We start from the raw sequence: 8,861 nt of genomic DNA on the forward strand, positions 1-8,861 counted from the left end.
AATAAGAATAGGAACACTTCCTATTTGAGGCACCTGGGCACCCGGTGTCCAAGTTGACCTGTTGATGGACCCAGTGCCTAGGTTGACATGTTGTCAACCAGGGGTGCTTTCGACCACATTTTTGAAGATGTCTCCCCTGAATTTTCTTCTTCTTCTTCATCATCCAAAATGAGGAAAAAAGTGCTATAAAGAAAGAAACAAATCAACTTGGAGGCCAAATAGGTGACCCAACACCCAGGTTGACACTGGGCATGGTCATTAGCGCCCAAGTTGACATTGGGCATGGTCATTAGTGTTGGGTTTTGTGCCCTAAATTAAACCTATTTCAATATAATCAAATTTACTAATAAATAAAAGATCAGAAATCATTCTATGTTCCATGGTTAACATGATATATTTCATGATCATATACTTAATGTATAAATTCTATTAAGTCCAAAACATATATATTTATTCATGATTATAGTATCGTCAGCACAGTGAAATATAATCATGATTATATGTTCAAAAGTTTAATTTCCATGATTTGTCAGTTCACTAGATTTAGACTGACATGATGATCGGTGATAAGGTATACTTACACCTTGGATAAGTGTTATGTCCTTTTCAGGGCATTGGTAAAGTTTACCAGTATCGGATGTGTAGAGTATACATTGGAAGAGATCGATATTGATCTTGGATAATAAACTTACCGTTATATCTTTCTAAGTCAATATCAATGGTTGATCATAGGTCTATGGATCTTAATCCTGATATGGCTAGGTTCAGTTTAGTTGTATTATTTATGTTCTTCAAGTTGTTCGTAGATGCTAACAAATGGTTCTGGCAGATATTTACATCTTAGGAACATGATAGTTAAATTGAGTGGGAGCGTTGATTATAGATATGGAATCTATAGCTTCTATAAGTATTTAAAAGTGAAACGATAATTTTCTTCGAGCTTGGCTGATTAAGGCCTCATTTTAGTAATTATATTAGTTTACTGAAGTATCATTTATAGGTAGCCAAGGGCATGTTCGGTAACCATTTTAAAAATGGTTTTTTGTTTTTTTAATCAAAAATTTAAAAATACAAATAGAAATTGTGTTTGGTAACTCAATTTTATTTTTTGTTTTTAAAATTAAAAAATAAAATGAAGTAAATTTTAAAAACAGATTTGTGATGATTTTAAAAATACTTTTTTCATTTTCGCTTTTCTCTCTAGTTTAGTCACTTTCCTTAGCTCAGACAGTTCTTCCATGGCTTAGCTTCACCATTTCAGTTAAATCCTCTCTCTCTCTCTGTATATTTATATTTCTCTATTCCTCTCTCTCTCTCTCTCTCTCTCTCTCTCTCTCTCTCTCTCTCTCTCTCTCTCTATATATATATATATATATCTCACCTGTCTCTCTTTTTATTTCTTAGTTTTTTTTTTTTGTTATTCCTTCATTCGCAGATTTGAAAATGAGAATAGCATGACAATGAGAATGGCTTCGTAGAGAGAAAGACTTTTTGCTATTACAGGTATGATTCTCTCTTCTATTTTATTTCATTTTTTTTATTTTAGGGTTTTTGTTTGAGAAAATTTGTTCTTAGCTTTTATCAGGTCTTTGGATTTAATTTTTCAAATTGGTTTTGGGTTTAATATCTGGTATGAAATTTTGTTGTTTAATTTCCAAAAAAAAAAATAATAAAAAATAATGGGATTTGAGTATGTGAGTGATTTTTGTCTTTGGTTGATTCGATTGGTTTTGTGGTAGAAATTATTTAGCTAACATATCCTTAGATGTTCATTAGTCTCTCTCAGATAGTGTTATACATATCAAAGTTTGAAGGGTTTGATCATAATATATAATGGCTTTATATATATGTGCATATAATATATGCTTGTATATATGTGGGCTACATGCATACAAGCACTAATCAAGCTTGTATGTTTAATCCCATGGTCCCTAGATACTAATAATTATATCATAATCTGTTTTTAATGAAGGAGCCCATTAAACATGCAAATGTAGATAGAAAACAGTAGTACTATTATATGGTACAAACAATGATGCTCTATTTGTTTTTGTTATTTTTTTTTTATAGAGTTCCCCTGATCAGAGTTTTCAATTTTGGAATTAATCAAAGGTAAACTGGAAAGGAGTCAAGTTGAGATGATCGGTTGTAGTAGTGCTATTATTAGTAGTCTCATTACTATTAGCGCTTCTTGCCAATAATTATTTCTTCAACTAGGTGTTCCAGTAGTTTTTCACATCATTATCTGTTCTTCCTAGCAGTTGTGATGCTATAACAGACCACCTAATAAATTTAAGTTGAAAATTACCATAGTTATATACATGAAAAGCTATCCATACATACATAAAAACAAAGATGTGATGCTATCCAATGTTACTATAAAGAGTCCAAATGACATTGTCTTCCTCCATAGTAAAACCTCCATGCTTGATATAATTTCCAAGTTTTTTTTCCTGAAAACTTAGGGAGATCAATACAAGACTTTTTCCAGTGCTTAAAATTTTAGCATTATTTATACTTTGCCTTAAAATGACCAACTAAAAAAGAAGAATAAAGCAACTTCTAAGCAAGCTCAAAAAATTGTATGTGTACTTGAACTTTTCTCTATTTTTGTTTTTGTTTTTTCCTGTTTTGTTTAAATGATATTTGAATTTGAGCTCCAGTGGTTGGGTCATGGGTGTGGGAGTTTGAGAGTAATGTAAGATTCAAATAATGGTCTATAGTTTTCAGTATTGGAGTAAGATTATAATTCATTAAAGGGATTACCTTTTGGGTTGATTAAAGAGATTCAGGTCATGAAAGGTGATAATAGTACAATTAGAAATGATCTGCTATCTATCCTTTGGTACTTTTAACTTTATTTCATTTTGTGCCCGAGTGTACCATTATCGATTTTCATGGTTGAGCCTATGTTATTTCTGCTCCTTTTATTTTTAATTGCCGAGTGTACAATTAAATTGTGTGTGTAGAAAACAAGTAAAATTTTCTTAAAACTTGATTTTCTTTAGTGCATATGAGAGAAACTAGAATTCTAGTTGTTCTGAGATTATTTATATTTGTTTGATGTTTATCATGTACACAGTGATCTTATCAAGTTTTCTTTTTCTAAAAATTATTTGGTGGGAGAGACTCACTAGAAGAAAGGCTCTCTGCTATGAATAAAATGCCAGCAGAGCTTTCTGCATCAGCTCTGATGTTATTTATTGGGGGAGTATGCAAAACTATTTCTAGCACAAACTTACTCCTATTAAGCTAGCAAGGCAGCAAAAAACTCCCCCAATAAATAACATCCCTTAATATGATCTTAAAAATAGTTTTGTTTGGGTTTATGATCAGAGCTGATACAGAATGCTCTGCTGACTTTTTATTCACAGCAGATTGCCTTTCTTCTAGTGAGTCTCTCCCACCAAATAAGTTTTGGCATGAATTGCGTTTGTTTTGCTAATTCCCATGAGACTATCTTTGAGAAGTTATCTATCTTTGAATTTCGATTAGATAATTTTGTAGGGTGATTATGATTTATTAGTTTTCATTAGTTTGTAACTTTTTAAATTAATTTTATTATTATTTTTTATATACATTTTAGGATTAGTTTTGTAATTACATGTAGATTGAATAGATGACAGGAACAGATAGTGAGGTGGTTATTGTTGAAGGCTCGTTTTCCCATTTTCAAGCAAATGCCTTCATATTATCTGAAAATACAGAATTACATTGTGATTGCCTGTTGTGGATATCACAATTTTATAAGGAAAAATACAAAAAAAAGACATTTTGATGGAGATGAAGACATTCCTAAAGTACAAGATGCTACTATACAAAGCACTCACGAAACTTTGAATAATAGTGTTGAGTTTAGCATTTCAAGAGATCAAATTCGTGAAATGGCTAATGTCCGTGATGAAATTGTTGATCATATATGGAGAGCAAATCGACAATGAAGATAATGAGTGAAGCTTATTAACAATTAGAACTTTTTTAATATTTTTCGTCAAGATTGGACAATTATTAGTTCATATTTTATTATGACTTTGTCGGTTTTGTATTATTATAGATAATGAGTTTCGTGATTTTAAATTACTTGAAATTTTTTAAGATGTTAATGAGTATTTTTTATTTGATTTTTTTTATAATTTTTATATATTTGTTTAAAAATAAAAATAAATGATATTCATAATTTTTTATTTAAAAAAAAATCAAAATTTATGTTTTTTGTTTTTAAAATTGAAAAATAAAAATAGTTATAGAACACACTTTTGTTTTGTGTTTTTAAAATTATAAAACAAAAGTAGTTACAGAACATACTTTTGTTTTCTGTTTTTAAAATTTAAAAACAAAAGTAGTTATAGAACACATTTTTTATTTTTTAAAAACAAAATTTTAAAAACAAAAAATCTACTTTTATTTTTCTATTTTTAAAATTAGAAAACAAAAGTATTACCAAACGCCACCTAAGTGTTTTAAGGATAAAATACATTGAAGGGTAGAACGATAAATTTGTTCCTATTCAGTGTAGATCATCTATAGCGGATTTTTGACTATTAAGATTGTAATAATGGATAATCATAACGTATCTATATCGTGGTACATATAGAGTGTTCTATATAATTGAGAGTGTTATTCAATTCCAAATCTATAATGGCGCAAGGAAAAATTAATAAGTTAGAGAATTTACTTGGTGAATTCTAGATCTACTTATTGAAAACTCGGTTATATAGGCTCATGGTCCTCTCACTAGTTGAGATAATACTGCTTGCAGACTCAGTTAATTGATTTTAATTAATCAATTATGATTCTAAAATTAGACCATGTCTTATTTATAAATTTTCACTAAGCAAGGGCTTAATTGTGAAGAAAAGAGGTTTTGGGGTCAATTTGTTAATTAAGAAACTTCGTATGGTCTGATTAATAAATAATATAGATGGAAATTTTATTCAATATATTAATTATAATTATTAAATAAATAATTTTGGCATTTATAGGATTGGATTGGAAAATATGGTATTAGTGAAAGAAGAATAAGTGGTTGAAAAAAAGTAACAAAATTGTAACTAGAGAGTGGTCCACTTTATGGCTGGCCTTAGAGTGATTTTTGTCCAATATTTTATTCTTTTTTAATCCATATAATTCAGCCCTAAACCCTAGTTGAAACACTATATAACGAATATGATGCTCTCATCTCATCCAACTGATCATTCAACCAAACTTAAACCTAGTTTTCTATGTCAGACAATTAGTAGATGAGAGACATCTTCTATACAGTTTTTCAAGCCTCCTTCATTGTTCTTCATATTCGAGCCTACATTGAAAGAGTGTCATGCCCACACATAGCAAGTCAAGTAATCGATCATAGTGAGTAAGACTGTGGTAACCAAACCCGAAGGAGAGAAAGAGATCTAGGCTCAGATCTTGATAATACTCTGCGACAAAAAGGAACAAGGGTTAAAAATCTAAGCGAAAGGAGTCATTAAATTTCGCTGCAACCAATGTAATGTTTTCTAAACTCTTATGTGTTTTATTTCATTGTTTTAGTGATATTCATATTTAGGATGTTAATTCAACATACTTGTTAGTAAATCTAGATCCTGGTAAAATATTCCCAACAATTAGCACCCAGGTTAACATATTGTCAACCTACGCCATTTCCAACAACAATTCTAACAAAGTCTTCCAGACATATTCTCTTATTTCATCAGCAATTAGGATACAGGTACTTTTGGGAAAAAAAAAAGGAGCCATCTGATGGCCAAAACAAGGACCCAGCCCTTAGGTTGACCGGGTGCTAGGTTCCACTGCCTAAGATGAAACTTTCTCAACCTGGGCCAATTCTAAGCATTTTTACTGAGAAGTCTCCTAGAAATTTTTGTGTTTCCATCAATAACCAAGATTAAAGTGTTCTCGAAAAACAAATGAAACCATTTGAGGGCCAAAATAGGGACCCAACACCCAGGTTGACACTGGTGCTAACCCATGTGCTCAGGTTGACATTCAACCTGGTTTCCATGTTTCTACTACTCAAACACAATTTTTTCTCCGAACTTTCTTCTTATCTTAGTCCAAAATGGGGTAGGAGATGTCATTCGTAATCTTGAATTCCAAAGAATTATCAAAACAAGTCCCAGGACGCTCACTAAGGAGCACCCAGTGCCCAGGTTGACATGTAACCTGGTGCGTTGGGTTTTGCTTATCCAATTACATTTCCATATCGAACATCTGCCTATTTTTCTTTTATAGTAAACTAAAGCTACGATTTTTCACAAGTCAAATTCACATTTTATATTTCACCTTTTCAGCAATGTGTAATATCTACAAAACAGTCGTAAATCAGGAACTTTTGAGTCATCCAATTTCACGAAAAAAGCAAAATCTCCAAGAATTGGTGAACAATTTCACCAGAGCTAAGACGTTGACTAAGTGATGTCAAAAGAGCATTTAGGCATCAAAATATATAAGTGTAACATGTTTTCCCACTCATACAGCGTCAACCTGGGCGCTGGATGTCAACTTGGGCACCAGCTGTTAAACAACCTTCACTAAAATGACCATAACTCACTCAATATTGATCTGATTGATGCAATTCCAATTGTGTTTGAAATATCTTTTCAAGATATTTATAGACATGTCTCACATGCATATCTCAACTCTGAAGATATAATGTCAAAATCCCCAAGTCGTGTAATTTTTCTTTACAAAAAGTTTGAAAACAATCCAACAGGCACGATTCGGGCTCCAAAAATTGACAATCATCATCCTGAATCATTTTAGCCATTTGATCATTATCAATGGTCAAGATCATGTTATGATTTATACCCTAAAAAGCCTATAAAGAAATTTCTAATTATTAAATAAAAAGTTGAAAATTTTGATATATGCATGAATATTAAATTATTGAATAATTTATATGAAATATTAAATTCCTTATAAAATATCGACAGAGTGGCCTTGCTAGTGGTGCCTTCTGTTGGGTTTTATGCCCTAAATAAAACTCATTTCAATATAATCAGATTTGTTTATTAATATAGATCAGAAATAACATTTAATGTTGCATGGTTCACATGATTTATTTCATGATTATATGTACATAATGTATAAATTCATCTGAAACCCTTTTCACATACTTGATCCTGTTTATTGTGTCGTCAACACATTGGAAAGTAAACATGACTATGTGAATAAAGTTTCCTAGATTTATCAGACATAGGGTTTTACTGATATGATAATCTACAACAAGAGTTTACTTGTATTTGGAGAAATACTATGTTCTTTCCAGAGCATTGGTTAAAGTAAAGTTTCGTGTTGGATGCATGGAGTATGCATCTAAGTGGACCGATATTGAACTTTGACTTAGATTTATTAAACTTACCGTAATATCTATTCAAGTCAATATCGCCTAGTTGATCCTAGATCAAATGATCTTAATCCTGATATGATTAGGCTCAATCTTGAAAGGCTATTCGTGTTCTTTGATTTGTTAGTTAAGCCTACTTTTAGGTCAGGGTGATACGTACATTTTGGGAACACGGTAGTGCAATTGAGTGGGAGCGCTATCATAAACATGGAATCTATAGCTTCTATCTGGCGAATAGTAAGCAAAGGATGATCTCCTTCGAGCTTGACCAAACGAACATAAATGGTGGAGTACTCATTTCACATTAGCTGAAATATCATTTATACGGGGTCAAGTGTTTTAAGGAATAAATACATTGTAGGGTGTAACCCGTAATTTAATCCCTTTACAAAGGTGTAGATCATTCATACGTAGAGGATCATTGATCACATTAGGATTATAACAATGGATAACTAATGATGTGTCTATATGGTGGAACATATAGAGCATTCTATATACTGAGAGTGCAATTCTAAGTTCTATGCGTGGATTCAACGAAGAATTAATAAGTTAGTGAATTTTAGTGCTAAATTCTTGATCTACTTATTGAAGCTTTCGCTATATGTAATCCATGGTCCCCCCACTAGTTGAGATAATATTGCTTGTAAGACTCATGTAATTGGTTTTGATTAATCAATTATAATTCACAAGTTAGACTATGTCTATTTGTGAAATTTTCACTAAGTAAGGGCGAAATTGTAAAGAAAGAGTTTATAAGGGCATATTTGTTAATTATGATACTTTGTATGGTTCAATTAATAAATATGATAAATGACAATATTATTTAATAATTATTTATAGTTATTAAATAGTTAGAATTGGCATTTAAATGATTGAATTAGGAAATTGGCATTTTTGAGAAAATCAGATACAAAAGGTGTTAAAATTGCAAAATTGCAAAGCCCAAGGCCCAATCCATTAAGTGTATGGCCAGCCACCTTTGTAGCTTTTTTAAATTGATTTTTTCATTATTTTAATGCCATATAATTCAAATCTAACCCTAGTGGAATGCTATAAATAGATAGTGAAGGCTTCAGGAAATTTACACTTAAAATTTTCTATTTTTTCTTCAGAGAAAAACCTGAGCCTTTCTCTCTCCCTATCTACAACTGGCCTCAGAGCCATGGTAATTGATTTACTTACATGTAATTTGGACTTTAAAACGATTGTTTGTATGTTCTTTGGATGGTATCATGTTGTATTGAGTGTTATTTGATGATTGATTGATGATTGTGAAATTTTCGTGAAAAATAATTGTTATTTCGGTTCTGGCATTATTTTTATTGGATAGTATGGAAAAAATTAAGCAAGTTAGCCTTTTACAGAACTCAATTTGGATTTTATTTGAATTAGTTATGATTTTTTGAAGATTTGACAAAATTCGCACAAGGCTGATAGCTTTCATCGCGATCGCGTAACTGTCCGTACAGTTTCGAATTTTTTCAATTTTCTTCAATTTTTCATACTTTTTCAT

General features: G+C 31.1%; 1 long non-coding RNA gene across 1 annotated transcript; it reads left to right on the top strand.

The window, feature by feature from the left end:
• LOC133033956 (uncharacterized) lies at window positions 1-4,139 on the top strand. The gene is made up of 2 exons (XR_009685959.1): window positions 1-1,503; window positions 3,620-4,139. It is a non-coding gene; the product is annotated as an uncharacterized LOC133033956 (long non-coding RNA).
• The last annotated feature ends 4,722 nt before the right edge of the window (window positions 4,140-8,861 follow it).

This window comes from Cannabis sativa, chromosome 2 (genome assembly GCF_029168945.1).
Source record: "Cannabis sativa cultivar Pink pepper isolate KNU-18-1 chromosome 2, ASM2916894v1, whole genome shotgun sequence".
Taxonomy (NCBI): Eukaryota; Viridiplantae; Streptophyta; class Magnoliopsida; order Rosales; family Cannabaceae; genus Cannabis; species Cannabis sativa.